Here is an 18,144-nt window from a genome sequence, read left to right as displayed (position 1 = left end):
CACCACCCCATTGTTCCCAAAGAGTTGTCAATGCATGCTAAAACTAGCACATGGACCTTGAATGAGGAACATGATATTGGCCTGAATTGCTTATTAATTAAATAGTAACTTTTCAGTGGAAAAACCTAGATACCACTTTAACCAATGATCAAAGTTAACCTTACCTCTAATAGATATAGCCCCATCATGCAGCTCTTGATGTGACACTATGAGATGGACACACGTTACTTCTCTTGTGTTCCTGCCCCAAGTGCGCAGCCTTCATCTAATCAGGAAGAAATATCAGACAAACCCAAACTGAGGGACATTCTGCAAATATCCTGGCCTGTCCTTTTCCAAAATGCCATGGTCATGAAAGACAAAGACTGAGAGAACTGTTATCTATTAAAGAAACTAAGGAGATATGACATCTAAATGTAATGCTTGATCTTGGAATGAATCCTGGACCAGAGTTTTTTCTTCCTAGAGGGGAAATGGGGTGAAATTTAAGGTCTGCAGAATAAATACATTACATCACTGTTAGTTTTCTGATTTTGCTAATCATACTATTTGAGAATGTACTTGTTCTATTAAAATCCAGGCACAAAGGGCATCATATTTGGAACTTTGTCTCAGGTGATTCAGAAAAAATATATGTATTTATGTAGCCATGTGTATATTAAATCTAGAAAATGATGAAGCTAACATAGCAAAATGTTAACAATCGAGTGATCTGGGGAAAAGGTAAATGGTAGTGTCTTTCACTATTCTTACAACTTTTCTCTAAGTTTTAAATTATTTCAAAATTATTTTTTAAAAACAAGTGTTCTATTTTCCTCCTTCTATTGACACGAGGGAGCAGTGAGAGGAGCAGGATGTGAGAATGGCAGGAATCCCTGAGCTCTGTTTTCAGAAACGACACAGCATTTTTTTGAGATGAAATTTGACAATTTTCCAGGGAGAAACTTAAGAATATTCATAATTTATAAGCCCACTTCCTCTCAAAGAATACACACAAAGATATAAAGGTTTGTTCCAGTGTCAGCTCTTGAGAGAAAAAGATGGGTCATTAACATCACAATGACAGTGTGCAGCATGGTCTCAGACAGATCATGGTGGGCTGTGTAGTAAGTATTGCAGATTTGTATTTAATCCCTAATAGCTAAGGAAAACTGAGGATTGGAGAGATTGGATCATGTGCCCAAGACCAACATGTGCAGGTACTAAGAGATAGGGCTGGAATTCAAAGTGGGGTTAGGTGACTGTGTCAGTCAGCTTTCCCGGACTGTACCAAATATCGAGATAATCAACTTATAAAAAGAAAAGGTTATTTAGGCTCAAGGTCTTGAGGGGTCCAGTCCATGATCAGGCAGACCTATTGTTTTGGGCGCTGGGTCCTGGATAGGACATGGTGGAACAAAACTGCTTACCTCATGGCCAGGAAGTGAATGAAAGAGAAAGGAACGGGCTGGAGTACCCCCCCTCCCCCCACCTACTTGGAGGCCACACCACCAAAGATCTAACTTCCTTCCACTAGGCTGTACCGCTTCCAGGTCCATCACCTCCCAATAGCACCAAGCTGGGAATGAGACCTTTAACACATAGGCCTTTGGGGAAAATTCAAGATTCAATCTAGCAGTGACTCTAAAACCTGTGCTCTTAAGGTCATCTCTGACTCACCTTCTGGGTCAGATCGGGTCAGCAATGGGTGAACCCAGGTCCCGTCCTTACATTCCAGTCCTGACTAACCAGCTTGTTTGCATCCTCTTCTCTGCCCCAATGTGCTCAAGTTTTTTATTTATTTTCAAGCATCCTTCTGTCTTTTCTCTCTTGGATTTCTTTACCTGAGGGGAAGGTGAAATGTTTGCTGAAGTATAGGAAACATTAACATACCGTGCAGTCTACTTCTCAAGGTCATTTACTGAATTCTCAACAAGCAGCAGGTCTACAGTGTTGAAATAGTGCCAACCCCTGTCTTCTGTCACCTCAGAGGGTTCAGCCACAAGGAACCTGTAGGAAGAGACACAGTGTGGCATTCAGAAGCCTTCTTGATAGTAAGAGTGAATAAATACAGAAATAAATCACACAGAGACACTGCTCCCTCTCCAGAGAACTTGAAGAGATATGCCTCACGTTTCTGTGGATTTTCAAAGGCACAAGGTGCCTCAGTAGGTTCTCATGAGAATGTTGTGAGAAAGACAAGGCAGGAATTGCTGTGCTTAGGAGAGGAGACAGGCTCAGGCAAATTATTTGCCTCCAATCATTGGCGACTAGGTCAGGCTTCTGACTTCTAGGCCCTTGTTTCTTCTCCAAACAACATAATGTTGGGCAGTGTAGAAGATCTCTTATTGTCACACCCAGGGGCAGGAGATGAGCTCTGTCACTGGTCATGCTGCTTCCTGCCTCGGGATGAATCTATTCCCAATAAATTCTCCAAGGTTATCAACTTTTCTCTCTCAGCTTACTCCCACCTAGAGACAAAGGCTGACATAAGGCAGAAAGCGGATGGAAGCCCCATTTGATCACTCCTCTCACACTATAAAATGAGGGTACCGTAGCTTTACAGCAGTTTGGCAGGCACTTAGCAGCACGTACCAGGGACACTACTAGAATTGAGGTGAGCTAAAAAGACAAGGGAAAGGTTGCCATGGGTAAAGTCCAAAGAACTCATTCCAGATTCAGAAGGACAGCAGCGCTGATTCGTTAACTTAGCTCAACTTCCATCTGGCGAAGAAGGCATGTGTTCTCCAGAAGAACGGTAGGGAAGCAAGAGTGAGCTTTGACATCCAGCAGATCATGGTTCACATGCTGTCTTCACTTCTTGATTGTGTGACTTCCAGTAAATTCTTTAGCTATTATCTTAATCACTAGAGATAACAGAGCATCTTGTAATATGATTGCAAGCATCAAATGAGATGACAAGCATCAAAGTCGTGCCATGGTAAACTCTTGGCAATTTTATTTCCCGGTTAAAGGGAAACATGCTTTGGGGTCTCTACTGAATATTTGAGAAAGACAAGTTCATAGCTCCTTTTTCCTAGCATCCTAAGCTATGTTTATGGGACCTCTTACATGCTATACCTCCACAGACCTTCACAAATTCCCCAAAGCTGAAGTATTCAAGAGTGAGACCCAAGCAAGTATCTAATTTAGAGACCCTCACATGCTTCCTAGTGGTGGCCTCTTACAAGACCCAGCCTCATCCTGAAGGTGACCAGGGGGCTGGCAGTCCCAGCATTTCAGCCACATGTCATACCATTTTCCTTTGCCACCACAGTCTAGAGTGTGACTGTGGCCACCTGTAACAGTCTCACTTGCCCAGCAGCCTCATCTTGGCTCCATAGTTTCAGGCTGGGTTCTGCAAGTGGCCCCCATGATTCATATCTCCTATCCCAGCAGTCTCTGCCCACAGGCCCGCAGGCTCCCACCTAGCAGAAGTTATTGGGAATTAAAACACCAGTGAAAACAAATAGCTACAATTTATTATATCAATAACCATTTCCTTCCTCTTGAAGACAGTCGTCAGAGGTGATTTTTCTTCCAGTCATCTACTCCGTGTTGAGCATATTAGCTGACGAAAAAAAAACTTTATTATTGAAAGATATACATGTGTAGGAGACAGAAAGTCACTTTTAGGTGAGTAGCAATCTATCAGACAGAGCAGGGCATCTATACCTTGGCTGCCTCCTGTCCCTGGAAAGCAGGTCAGTTCTGTTCTTTCAAATGAGGCTCCTCTTGGCCTCTCCTTTTGCACAACAGGGTGAGGAGTCAGAAATCCTGGTGAGACCCCACTTGTGACTAACCCTTCTGAGCATTTATTCCTGAGTGCAGTTTTGCACCAGAAGACCCAGAGTGATGATATCTGCTTGACCTCATTGTAGTTTGTTTGGGGTCAAATGAGGCATCGCAAGTGAAATCTCATGGTAAATTCTAAAGTAGACATTCAGAATGAAGCTCTTACAGCTGTCATCAAAAAGAATACTTTACAGGGGTATAGATCTTTCTCCCCAAACAAGGCAGGTAAAAAAAGTATCAAGCTAATACTGAGGCTGCTCAAGTGCAAATAGTTTATAGTGGGAAAAGTTTTAAAATTTCAACATAGGAAGACCTCAAAAATCTAGAAAGGAAGTATAAAACCATTCAAAAAAAAAGTCCCCAAGCATCTTTTTTATTCTCAGAGATAGTTTCTCAACTATTTTAAGCCACATTGATTCTCAAGGGAGAAACCACCACCAAAGCATGGATGGAGAAGTTTAATTTCCCTACCACTTCTGTGAAAATGCCCCTATGCTAATTTAAGGGTATAGAATTTTCTAATGAAAACAACTAGGATGTGTTAGGAATAATTATTCCAACTCTGACCTTCTGTCTTTCTGCCTTGCCAGTCTCCAAAGGATTGGAGATAGCTTTATTAAACTGAAGACAGCATGAATGAGGGCAGCTATCCCCCCTGTTTGATTTTTATGTGGTAGATGGGGCAATGGTTCTATTAAAGAGCAATGTTTGTCTCTGTCCTATTTTTGGGCCCAGGTACATGATTCCTATTTTTAGCAGCCTTGTGGTATTGTGAATCTGAAATTCCAACCCCCAGTGAGTCAGAAGGTCTGGCTACTCAGAGATATGTGACTCAGATAGGCAGGAATAGGCTGTTCACCAGGAGATGAGGGTTTAACGGAGAGCTTTTGTACTTAGTTTAAAATGCAAATGAAAACAGTGTTTAAATAGGAATCTCTTGTCCTTCTGGGAAGACTCTTTTGCCTCATTCTTGAAAGTTCTCCCCACACCCAGGGAGGAACTGTTGCTACTTGCCTGGGAGGGGGGCTACCTCATTAACCACTTCCTTTTCTTTAGGATCCCTCTGCAGCATCAGGTGATGGGGTGCAGGGGTTCTGGGTTGTATCAACCTTGAGAACTCACAGAACACCCTCATTGTGGGCAGAAATGGTGGAGCAGAAAAGCAAATGGAGAGCAGATGTTGGGGCAGGTGAAAGACGCAGGAGATTTTGCTCTTTTAAGAGGAGAAGGAACAGTTTGGTATTTTCTTAAATAGAGACTGAGAATAGATCAGATATACTATTCAATTGATTTTTCCATTCATTCATCCACTCACCCACCCACCCATCCATTTACCCATACATACATTCATTCATCTACTCACCCACCCACCCATTCATCCAAACATCTGTCCACCTACCCATCCATCCATTCAACATCTGATACAGACAGTAAACCCTTTGCTAGGTAGCATGGGAACAATACTCACCCCTGGGAAGCCTACAAACTGGTGGGAGGTGGACATGTAAAGAAGCATTCTTGCTTCAATAAGAATCCCCTTCCAAGATTAAGATGTCATGATTCCAAGTTGCTAAGTACCTTCATACTTTTAATAGTTTCTGAGAGGCACTGTTCCCTTGCAGCTAAACCACAAGGTAAGCCAACACAAGTCCAGGATCATTGTCTTTGGCCATGTGAGCACCTTCCTTCTCCTTTCTAATTCTCCCCAGACCTAGACCGCTTTTGGAGCCAAAGTCTCCCTAGGGTGAGACCCTCTCTGTTGTGATTCCAGTGATTCTTAGCTCCCAGCCTCACCAGAATAAAGATGCTTAGCATGGGAGATGTAAGAGTTATGTTTTTAGCTGCTATTTAGATTTTCCAGTGTTCCATGAAAGCTCCTGAATCTCTTCCCTAAATAACAAAGTCCTGTTTGGTGTTGGGTGAAATATTTGGAGTGCAGTGTTCAACTGAGCAGAACTAAGCCGCTGACAAAATACTGTCTCGGCCATTTAATAATAATAGCTAACATTTGTATAGCACTTTAGCATCTAACAAAGTACTCTTAATGCACCCAGTTCCTGGGCTCTTGGCAGCAGCCCTTCCAGACGCGAGGGTAGCATAGCATGGGCGCTTCACTCATGAGGAGCTGGGCCATCCGTCCGCCCTGCAGGCCATGTGCGGGTATGGGCAGGTCTTCTGTCTCCAGAAGCAGAGACGTTGTCCTTGGCTCTCTTCTCTGAGAGCTCTGGCGACCACAGCCCTTCACCTGACCCCAGTGTGGTCTCTGCCCGTGGTCTCAGCCTCTTACACTATCCCACGTGCAGCCACAAGGTCAGTCCCTCCAATTGTGCCCTTTCCCCAGTTTGGCACAGAGAATGGCCCTTCCAGGAGGAAGTCCAAGCTTGCAATACTGTGGCTGCCTCTGTACAGCTGGGTCCTCAGAATTCCACCCCTCCCCTCACTTCCTCTTTCCTCTGCAGCCAGGCTGAACTTGGTCAGAGCATACTATGATCAACTTTAGATCCCAGGGTGGGCCAGATGGAAGGTGTGAGAGGGCAACTTGGTTTCTTCTGTTAAAGCCTTTGTGATGTCTGGCAGCAGACTAGTTAATTAACAGCCACCTCCTTCTAAATCAGTAAGTCAGAGAACCTATAAATGAGTGAATGGGCATCTGTGTGATCATAACAGTATCACCATGGAGCCAAGAGCAAGAAGAGGCCCCAGCCGGGTACCTTGTGGGCCAGGGATGGCTTGCAATAGATCCCAAGAGGGAAGAGGGGTGTTTGTCATCAGGTTCCAGGTACCTGTGTTGCTCTTGGAGCTGCAAGTGTCCCTCATGCCAGAAGTGCCCCCTTAAAGAAGTTGGTGTGGCTGGAGCATGGTCACCCTCCCTCCACTCTCCACAGTGGCCACAGATGACTCCTCAGAGCTATCCTCTCTGCAGATGCCATTCTGCCATCCCCAGACACCTGTGGCTGCAGGCATAGAGTGTGGGTTGGGAATTTGAAGTGGGTAACTTTGGAACAGAGGGATGCTGTGCACTATGTGTGGCCCAGCGTCCTGGAGGCGTGGCAGAGTCCGCAGCCTGAAAGGAGTGCTCCTAGGTGTGGGAGAGAGGCATCCAGGGCTTGGTGGGCTCAGGGAGAGAAAGGAGCCATCCTCTGTCTTGGCCCCTGACCCACCTAATCCATTCTTTTCCCCCCACATCACCCCAAACCAAGCTATTACACAAATCACTGCAGACCCTTACACAGGCTTTATGGGTTAACCTGGTCACCTTACTGTGAGCTACACGTCTTTTAATTAGAAAAATGTTCTTCTCCTTTTGCTCCCCTGGATATGACTAATAGCTTTTCTTTTAATTTAAAGAATAATTTAAAAATCATAATTACATAAGTCATACGTAAGCATTATAGAAGAATTAAAAGATGGATTTTAAAAAGCAGAAAAATAAAAATCATTCACAATCTCAGACCTCAGGGACACTATGTCTTTCATGTTTATATCTTTCTATTTTTTATGTGGAAATATAGAAATATACAAATTTTTAAAAGAGAATCCCACTATAAGTATTAGCTAATTAGCAGCCACCTCCTTCTAAATCAGTAAGTCAGAGAATCTATAAATGACTGAAATGGAAGTCTGTGTGGTCATGACAGTGTCAGCATGCAAGCTTAGTTTTTAAAAAAAATTCAGACCATGAATATCCTTCTATGGCATTCAATATGAATCTATAGTATCATTTTTACTTAATACTAAAGTATATGAAAGCACCTTAATATAACTAATCAATTCCCTATTTTAAGAGTACTAAGGATATTTTCAGTATTGTCAACAGCACTGTGGAAAATTAACCTTATTTTTCTACATATAATAATCTCCATGTATATAGGGTTATTTTTTTTATTTTTCTTAGAATGAATTCTAGTGAAGGATTTCCGTAGGAAAAGTTATGCCTTTTGTTTTATTTTGCCAAAATGCATTTAAGAAAGCTTGTCCAAACCCAGATCCTCCACAGCAGAGTGTGAGAGTCCCCGGCCCCTCATCCTGACGCCAACTGGCTGAGCATTGTCCTCAGTCATTTGAAAGGTGAAAACCAAACAGGATGCAGCATTATAGAGTGTTTGCTGAACCAACCCTCGTTCTTTAAAACCCTGACCCAGCAGCCATCTGTAAAACCGCTAACAGAATATGGCTGGATCCAAAGCAGGCCATCCTCACGTCTACCAAACAGCTCTGGTGCAACAGAGGAAATTAGGGAATTTCCAGGAATGTGGTGTGATGGGATTGATTTCATTCATATCTGAAATCCCTTTTTAAAAAAGAGTGCAGTAAGTGGTCAACAGTTTAAGACTTGGAATCTTTGTTTCCCAACCTGTTTTGGGTTTTTAACAAAATACAGCTTTAGATGCCTTCACGATGTGTTGGGAGCAGTGGATGCAAAGCGGAAGGCCTGCTGGGCTTAGGAGCCCCGGCCTGGCCTGGACACGGCCCTCACTGCCTTTGGAAGAAGGGACAGCCCTGCCTGCTCTCACAGCAGGCAGTCCGCGGCAGGGGGAAGAGCGTGGACATTGCGTAGCTGAGGCCTGGCTTCCTCCCAATGGGCTGACCCAGCTCCTCTGGGCAAGCGATGTGCAAAGTGCCTGTGCTCTCCACCCATAGAATCAGTGTGAGGATTCGGTAACCAGTGAAGAGCATGGCACATGATTATCATCTTTTCTTCTTCCAGCTTTCAAATGAGACATTCATTTATCTGATCTCTGAGAATCCTTTTGGATCTAGTTTCCTTAAGATTTCAAGTCAGCACAAATGAGACCTTGCCTCGGAAGCACCGATTTGGGGGGGGGGGGGGCTTCGGTATCCAGTGAGGTGGGTGTGCTGCACTGGCCTTACAGGGTGCTCCGGGGGCCACAGGCTGGGAGGCTCCTGTGAGGCAGTCTCCTGCATCGCCCTTTGTTACCGTGACTTCCTTTACATGTTTCTTTAGCGCATGTTTGTAGCTGTCTCACTGGCTGGGTTTTGTCCTGGAGTTTAGAGAATGAATTTCCTAAGGGCAAGACCATGTCTGTCATGTTGTTTGACATTCTTTTGCCTTCCACCAAGTTTCTGTCCAGTGTGCCCTGTACGCTGGGCCCACATTCAAGGATCACTGATTGGTTGATGAGTTTGACTGGCAGTGATCACCTTTCAATAGCTGAGCTTGACTGGTCCTGGCTGTGACCCCAGTCACTACAGCTGGACTCTGGTGGGTTTCAGCCCATCTGCCTGAGCCCTAACATCGCCATCCCCTCACGGTCACACTGGCCTCTGGCTGATGTCCTGGGGATGGGAGGCATTAATCCCAACTGCTCCTGCTCCCTCATAAGGTTCACACAATGAGAGTGATGATGGGGCCCAGCCACTTGTCGGGAAAAAGCCCAAATGCATTATTTCCAAATGTTAGAGAAGTAGAATGACTTATTAAATATTAAGCACTTAAAAATGATCTTTAGGAACATCTCACCTTTGTTCCATCAAGCAGTATCATCTGACCAGTGCCAATGTGACTGCAATGACTGAGTTGTAATTCTAGACATATTACCTACCTCATGCTCTGTGCTCATGCTCTGTGTCCCTCAGAGATAAAGCAGCCTTCCTTTTTAGTCTCCATTTTGTGAACATTCTGGAGCCTTTTCTGCCCCCTAACCTGTATTATAACTTATAAAGGAGTTAATCCAGCCACAAGTATATCCTGCTCGTTTTCTGTGTTTCCAGCACATTGTAAATTTACAATGAAGAATCATTCATCTACTTCTTCATTTCATCAACAAAGATTTATTACTGGGATAATAGCCAGCTGCTTTGAATACAGAGCGTCTCTCTAAGCTTATGAATGTGCCTAGCATAGTGCCTGGCACATCTGAGGTTCTGAATAAGTTTTTAAAAAGCAACTCTTGAGGTTCTTCATTGGGCTGTGTCAAATTCTGAAGCGCTTGGGTCTTGATAGATTCACTTGGTTTAAGTACTTCTCTTTCTTCTTAAACAGAATGCATTGATTGTAATTTATTCTTTTCTTGATAGCACAGGCTGTCACTCCAAACATCAGTGCTATAGTGGAATGATGGGACACCTTTGTATTATTGTATCCAGGGTTCTTTGCTGTTATAGGAAATAAGTCTGGAGTGTTTTCTTTGTGAGCACCTATGTTTGATTTTTAGTTTGACTCTTCCTAGCAGTAAAAACTGCTTATTTTTTATTCAGTATGCCTCATTGTGATAATGAACCTCACATTTACTTAGCATTTTTCATATGCATTATTTGATTTAACCCTACATCAACTCTGCAAGGTAGATAGGACCATGTCTTCTTTGTTGATTGAAAGATAAAGAAAAAAATAGTACCTGAAGCTTGGAAGAGCTAAGCAACATTTCAGAGGCCACGTGGCCAGAAGGGGAACAGTGACCTCAGATCCTGGGTTTCTGATTCTAAGCCGAGGCTCTTCCTGTGCTAATGTCCTTCCTCCTTTGGCAGCCAAGCCCTTACCTTCTTTCTGGTTTGGTGCTTGTAATCTGCCACCAACCTTATTGAAATGGGGTGTAAAATGACTAGGTGCGGGCTTAAGAGACTCCTTTGGAGAGAGTGAGAGTTAGTGAATAGATTCACCACTTCTCCTTGTTTGGTTGTTCTTTTTCTTTAATGTATAAGCAAAGAAAATGGACAGCAAATAGGATTGCCACATTTAGCAAAAAAACAAAACAAAGAAATAACAGAACAAGATGCCCAGTTAAATGTGAATTTCAGATAAAAATAACTTTTACTATAAATATATGCCATGTGATATTCAAGACATACTTATTAAATTATTTTTTGTCTTTCTTAAATTCACATCAACCTGTCCTGTGTTTTATCTGTAGCCCTAATAGCAACACTCTAGCTGGGTGAGCAGTCAAAATTTTTTGAAATCTATTTTCATGACCACAGTGCCCTGAAGGAGAGTGGGGGCTGGGGAATCCATTGCAAGGTTGCAGAATCTATAGTGTTAATTAGATTATGTTTCCTGGAAAAGATGAATCTTGCTGCTGTTTACACAGCAGTAGGCAGCTGGTTCAGCAGTAGCTGGAAAAGGAGCTATTAGTATATCCTGTATGGAAAACAGTTTAGAGGTTCCTCAAAAAGAAAAATAGACCTACCATATGTTCCTGCTATCCCACTTCTGGGTATATATCCAAAGGAAATTAAATCAGTAGCTCCAAGAGCTACCTGTACTCCCATGTTTACTGTGACACTATTCACAATAGGCAAGATATGGAATCAGCTTAGGTGTCCACCAACAGATGAATGGATAAAGAAAATATGATACACGTATACAATGGGGTATTATACAGCCATAAAAAGAATTAAATCCTATCCTTTGTAGCAAAATGGATGGATATTACATAAGTGAAATAAGCTAGACACATAAAGACAAGTATTGTGTGTTGTTTCTCATCTGTGGAAGCTAAGAGAAGTCAACTTGAAAGTAAAATGGTGATTACCAATAATTGGTAAATTGAGGGTGGGTTGGTGTAGAAAAAGAGAGATTAGATTTGATCAGTGCACACTGTATGCATGTGTGGAAATATCACACTGGACCTCATTAATGTATACAAGTAATATGTGTGTCTTGGTTACTTTTCTTATTGCTGAGACAAAATACCCTGACATCCAGAGTTAAAGGAGGAAAGGTTTATTTAGATCATAGTCTGTGGAGGTTTCAGTTCATAGTTGGCTGGCTCCAAGGCAGGGTGGCATCACAGAGGAGAAACAGTTCATGGCAGGAAGAAGGCAGCAAGGCTGCAAGCAGGGACAGCAGCAGGATCAAGCAAGTGCCAAGCAACCACAGCAGCCCTCTTTCTGTCCCTTATATTCTGTCCAGGCTACCTGCCCTTAGGACAAGTAGCACTCACACCCATGGAGGGCCTTCCCACTATCTACTCTCAAAACTATGCCAAACCAATCAGTGGACTAATTTAGTAAACCTCACACCCTTGATTCCAGCATCACACACTCTAGATCCAGCCACCTCTGCAAAGCCCCACCTATGACCACACGAGGCTTTGGAGGGACAGTTAGATACAAGCCATAACAATGTGTTAATAAAAATATTTTAAAAGTTAAAAAGAGCTATTCACATGAAAAAAGAACAGCAAACTGAAAAATGGCCAAGGCTCAGAGACATCCTCGCAAACCAAACAAGGGCCAGTGTGATTTCACTAAAAATGGATTACTTTTTGAATAGAAAGAGATTTCATCTTCTGCCTGCTTTAATGATCAAATGCCTGAACTGGAAATGGAGAAAACCATGCCACCTTCCCCACATATACAAGTTGAGCTGACAGTGACTGTGTGAAAAGTCTTTGGTTCCCTCAGGCAGTAAACTTAAGGAGCAACCCTTCCTTGAACAGGAATTAGGTTACTAAAGACATCTTCTAGGCAGCCCAAACTTTCTTGAAACCTAAGATATCATTTTTCCCCTAGAACAGTGATGGCAAACCTTTTAGAGCTTTCACTGATACAAACAGCCCTCTGCATCATGCACACCATAGCTTTACCAACACTGCTCTAGAATATATTCCTGTGGTTTCACAAGTTAAGCTTGTAAGGCTGATTTCTACCTGATCTTAAGTAATGTACCTGTGATGGTCCCGGGTGAAGCAAGTTACTTGGATAAGTTAAAAATTGCCAGTTTGTTAATGGAATGATGTAGCAAAGAAAGAACACCTTTTCTGAGTGCCTTGTCAGGTGTGCAAGCGTTCCACCCTGCACTCTCACAGCTTCGTTATGAATATTGTTCTGCGTCTTCTTGCACCCCTCAGGAGGTGGTATGTTTCTGGTATCCCTGCCTGAGTCTCTCCCCTGTCTCTCTTCTTTTTGGGGTGCATTTATATCTCAAATCCACAAACAAGCAGTGCCCCTTTATAGTTTTTTATTTAACTAGATATCCTCGAGTGATTCTTTTACACCAGGTGTATACCAAGGTACACTTTTCAGACCCCTCCCTCACCCACTTCTTGAGTACCACCAGCTCTGCAGCCTGATAGGGTACTCACCTTGCCTTATCCTCCCAGCATACCCTACTTGTAGATGAGGACACAGAGGCCGAGCTTGTCTGATGCCTTGCAGCTAGTAGCAGCAGGGTTGAGAGTCAAGCTTACATCTTTTGACTTTAATGCTATACTTTCTACCTCCCCAGTCAAGACAAATGATTACAAACCAAAGGAGGGCAAATGGTGCATGGTGGTGATGAAATCAGATGGATTGAATTCCTGTTTCTTTAAGAAGTATTTACTTTGATGAGCATCAACTGTGGCCCCAAGGGACTAGCCTTGGGGTTTTCCTAGCTTCACAGAAATGTGGATATTGATTCCAGCTTTTCCCAAACATCTCTGACCTAAAAATGAAGCTGGGGATTATGCAAGGTTAAGTTCTCTGGCCTTGAGCCCACGCCTCTCTGGGTTTGAATAATCTGCAGAGGAATTGCATGCACAATCCTAACCGGGAGAATGCAGAGTGGTCCCCTTCCTTCAGTGGACTGCAGGAACCTCTGATGCTAAGTAGGCTCACTTCCTCTAGGGACAGGATGGGGGGAGTCAAAACTGCTCCAGGTTTGAAGGTTAAGAAGGAATTTTTGGGCCGGAGATTTAGCTCAGTGGTGCCGCCTCATGCCTCACAAGCACAAGGTCCTGAGTTCGATCCCCAGTACCAAAAAAAAAAAAAGGAATTTTTGCAAATTTGCAGGGCTCGGGTGACATTCAAATATGGACATGCAGTGGCACAAGTATCACTGCAGGCACAGGCCCACATTAACTCCTAAGTGTCAGCCATGGGGAGGTTCTGGGGCCCTGGAGGGAGGGCCAAGGTGGGTAGGAGATTCTTGGGAGCATACGGCAGTGGCTATTAACCAAATTGCTCAGACTATTTTAATAGTTTAGGCACTTAGTGCTTTATTACATATATTAACTGAGTAACCTTCAGATGATCCTAGAAGTTAGACTCTGCTGATGTCAGCATTCCACAGGTGTTCAGATGGAGGCACACCAAGTGGTTAAGTAGTTTCCCTAAGATCCCAGCTAGAAAGTGGCAAGGCTGGGCTCCAACATTCTGCTTAATTTTGAAGACTGTGCTCTTAATTACAAGGTGACTTTCGTCTCCATATGCAAATCACCTGCTACTCTTCCTGAAGGTTGATCAAGGCTGGCCACCAGAAATAGTTCATTTCAAAACAGTGACATGGAGATGATGCCAGGGTTGGGTCATACTGTGCCCCATGATCATCTATCCTTGAGGTCCTAAAAAGGAGCAAAGTCATGATGTGTTTGAACCTTGTGAGGATTTCACTTCTTCCCTGGGTGAAATTCCAAGGCCTCAGGCCTAGAGGAAGGGAAGCAGAAACCCACCTACTGCTTCCAGACCCTGCTCAGCTTCACAAAACCGCATTAACAGCCTCTGACACCGGAACTTAATCTATGAAGAAACTCCATCCTATCATGGTGATCAGAGGAGACACAAAGGAGTCTTCAGATGCGGAGACTGCCTCTTTTGTCCATGCAGGATTGCGGGAGCTGCCTCAGGTTGTCAACATGGAGCCCCAGGCGCTCTGGAAATCTACCCAGCCCCTGGCTCCCCTGCTGGTGACAGCCAAGGCCTGGGAGGCCACCTGTGGGTGGAGCTGAGGAAATAGGGTGTGTATGCACATGTTGTGTATCTGTGTTACACATTTGTGTGTGTGCATGTGTGTGCCTTCCATTTGTGGCTGTGCAGACAGACCTGTGCCCCACCTCTTACCCTAGGCCTAGGACAAGTTTACCTCTCACAGGTCCAAGAGGGAATGTTTTCACTGTCCAGGACTTTGGGACAAGGGCTTGCTATTTTTAAAATTTGAGGCCCCAGGAAGAGACATTGAGCCTGTGTCAAGATAACTGGGGCTTAGCCAAATGCTTCTTTGCTTTCTGCAAAGCTGCCATAGCCACTGACCTTCCAAACCTGGAGAGTGACTCCCTTCACCTGCCAGTAGGACAAACAGTGGGACTCAGCAGCAGGTGATGGGAAGCCTTAACAGGTACGAGAAATCAGAAGTCAAATGTGACACGGACAGTAAACTTTGATTTTGTATCTACTTCATGTCAAGAATGCACAGGCATTACACAAACATACCCAAAGCAATGTGGGTGTGATGGTTGTTTCAGCTTCTTACCACCAAGGATCTTTTGGGGATGTCTATGCCTTGCCCCACCTCACCTCTGGATTTCTGTTGTGTCACCCCCACCCCTTTGTGTCACACTCCCCTCTAGTCCCCATGTGGCCCAATTCCTCTTGCTAGTGTGACCATGGGTCATAGTCTTTGACCTCTTCCAGTGTTGCAGGACACCCCTGCTTGTGTGATATCATACCCCTCTTTGGGCCCATCTCCCACATTGTCATTCACTTCCTTGTTCTCCTCAAGGGCAAAGAGCAGGCCTTGCACCTTGTGCTGCCCCCAGGGATCTGGGAGCCTTTCAGGTGCATGCCATTACGGTGGGAATGAATGAATGAATACAAGCTTGCTCACCACCTTGCCAACTTTGTGCTTTTCCTATGGTTATCAGTGAGGAATGAGTGGAATGCAATTCACTGGCACCATGTACCCCATCTTCCACATCACTTCATCTCATTTGCACTTCAGCGAGCATCTGCGTGCTATGCTGCGTGCACACACAGAACTCACTGTTTCATTTTGCCCTGACAACAGTCCCCTGAGCTTTCAGCCAGCTGCATGAGTTGTCCTTTCCGGATGTGGATGAGGTGGAAGTTTGGCTCCAAATCTGGACCTGTGGTTTCAGTGAAAAACTTGAAAAGAAGTCTTCATGGAACCAGCTCCAGTCATAGAAGTCAGCAAGCCTTAGACCTGGTGCCCTTGAACTGCTGTCTCAGGGATTCTTCTGGCCCAGCAGGGTGCTAAAGCAGAGAATCTCAGAGGACAGGAAGGCAGGAACCAGGGGTCAGCCTCATGGCTCGTCTTCAGAATTTTAGGCAGGATTTGACTTCTGAGATCCTACCCCCTGAACCCCACTCACATGGCCAGTCCCCATTTTCTCTTTTCCTGATTCATGCCTGAGCTTGACTTTGGGTCAGACCTGGTCACCTTCTGCAGGAGGACACATTTCCATCTTGGGACAGGGCTCAGACCCATGTCATCCCTCCCTCTTTCCTTCCCTCCCTCCTCACCTCCTCCAGGGGAGTAAGCACAGAGAGTTGGGCTCTCACACTTCATACCGGGCCCCAGAAGGAGGGCCTGGAGTGAGATTTTTCCCCAGGGCTGTTGGAAACAGATTTTGGTGCATGCTGAGGGAGCCGATGAAAGCCTGGACTTCACAAGGTCTCCTGGAGAGAATCGTGTCCTAGAAACTGAAGTGAGGTGGTGCCCCACTGACAGCGAGCCCTGTTTCTGAAAGTGGGAGAGCATAGGGTTGGCTGCCAGGGGCCAGGAGCCACGGCCGTTGGTGGGGAGGGCCCTGCATGGCCAGGTGAAGCCCAGCTCTCTCCTGGGCCTTGTGCTCCCCACAGGACTGCAGGCCTCCTCCTGAAACAGGTGGTCATCCTTGGTTCTGGCCATCAGGATCCAAACCAGACGATCCAGTGCGGGGGGGACTTCCCAGTGGTTTGCAGCCCACGGCTCAGTTATGGGGCTTTAGCTTTTTTAGTGACTTAGTCAGATAATCCAAACATGGAGGTGATCAGCATATTAAAAAAAAAAAACCCTTTCCTTTGGCAGTTATGGTGTCTTCTCACTGAGCCATAGCACCTGGTTTATGGCTGCAAATAGCATTCCCTCGGGAATGGGGCTCAGAAGCCATGTGGGCAAGGATTTCATGTGAATAGTCGGCATCAGAAGAAGCACTATATTAAGGCCTAGTTATGTTTAGAAGTCATCCAGAGAATGTTTGGCATGGTGAATATAAACTATTGCTTCCGTCTGCCTGCCACACTTGAAGATTTCTCCCAAAGGAACTCAGGCCTGGTGCACTGTGGAGAAGCTGAGAGTGTCTCCAGGGAAGTTTCCTTTCTCAGGACCTTAGTAACACTAGGAAAATAGATTTGAGCTTGTCCCTGCCTGGTCTTCCCAGAATAAGGTGATCTGGGGAATGGGGTTCAGTGGTACAGTGCTTGCCTAGCATGCTCGAAGCCCTGGGCTCCATTCCAGCACCACAAAAATAAAATAGAAAAAATAAAAGTGAGCATGTGGATAGATAAAACCCAGTAATGTCAGGATTCATCTTCCAGCAGAAGGGCTTTCTTTGAAGCTGACCCAATTCCTTAAATGCCTTGATAATGGAATTTTTCTTAGAGACAGGCATTAACTATGAGTATTACACTTTGGAAGTTCAGTTAGCCCAGAGCAGTGACAGAATTGACTGTCCCCTAACCCATACTGAATTGAAGGATGGTGGTCCTGGAAAAGACTATGAAGTATTTCATCCCATCCCCTCACCCATCAGATGGGGAAACTGAGGCCCAGAGAGAAGATGGTGACCTACTCAAGGTCACATTACCTTTCAGTACCAGACACATTGCCATTCTGCTCCAGTGTGCAGAATTAATATCCTCTTGTAATGTGTTTCCAGAAATTGGAAGAACATTGCTAAGGTAAAAATGAAAATGCTGTCAGGCTTGAGGTGGCACCAAATGCAGCTCCATAATCGTGTGAGAGAAGTGGCCCTCAGCAGCTCTGGGATATGGAAGCAGTTTGGGATGGGCTTTAACAGCATGCAAGATTTCAATAGACCATCAGGTAGATTCCCCAGGACTGGGGCAATCAGAATCATCTTGTTTAAAGGTGAAAGAGATGTGTCGAAGGGCTCAAGTGAAATAAACAGTTTGCCAGCCAATCTGGGCTGGGGCCTCTTTAATAGCGGTGTGTAATGCACAGGAAGGGGATCTCCCACACCTCCACCCTTCCCTCCTCCTCTCTGAAAATTTAGCCTCATGCTTGGCATTGCTGTGGATGGGGGAGGTGAGGCTCATATACAAAAGGAAGGTCCTGGGGAGAGGTGAGAAGTGTGCTGCGGTGTCACACAGATCTAGCATTAGGGCCCAGATCTACATCTCAGTCGTTTTGTAGAGTCTCTATCCTCTGTTTTCTCATGCACAGAATGGAGATAGGATGGTTTTCTGGAGTGATGTGCCAGGCACATAGTACCCAGCACACAGTACCCTTGACAAGAGCATTGTGTATAGTCATGCTCAGGAGATAGTGCTCTCTTGCTGGGAGTCTGGAACTTTGTATTTCAGTGGTCTTGGGGAGGAAAGAAGACTAATTTCCCATCAATTGTTGTGTATAGATTTGGTGGTTCCAGAGAGGACTAATGGCAGAAATGGAGCAAGAAGAAAGGCATG

At 44.7% G+C, this 18,144-nt stretch overlaps 1 protein-coding gene and 1 pseudogene across 50 annotated transcripts in view; both read left to right on the top strand.

The window, feature by feature from the left end:
* Positions 1-18,144, top strand: part of Cacna1c (calcium voltage-gated channel subunit alpha1 C) — a 733,897-nt gene that overhangs the window by 367,762 nt on the left and 347,991 nt on the right. The gene's annotated exons all lie outside the window — the stretch shown is intronic.
* LOC147830217 (small nuclear ribonucleoprotein-associated protein N pseudogene) overlaps positions 1-18,144 on the top strand; it is an 82,607-nt pseudogene that overhangs the window by 48,443 nt on the left and 16,020 nt on the right. Inside the window, exon 1 of the transcript XR_015439698.1 lies at positions 1-18,144. This exon is cut by the window's left edge and continues 48,443 nt beyond it; it is cut by the window's right edge and continues 16,020 nt beyond it. The product of XR_015439698.1 is annotated as a small nuclear ribonucleoprotein-associated protein N pseudogene (transcript).

The sequence above is a fragment of the Heterocephalus glaber genome, unplaced genomic scaffold, assembly GCF_053883595.1.
Source record: "Heterocephalus glaber isolate CG9 unplaced genomic scaffold, H.glaber_assembly_v1.0 deba00000281, whole genome shotgun sequence".
NCBI lineage: Eukaryota > Metazoa > Chordata > Mammalia > Rodentia > Bathyergidae > Heterocephalus > Heterocephalus glaber.
Note: the sequence above shows the minus strand (reverse complement) of the source record. Positions and strands in the feature narration are given on the sequence as shown.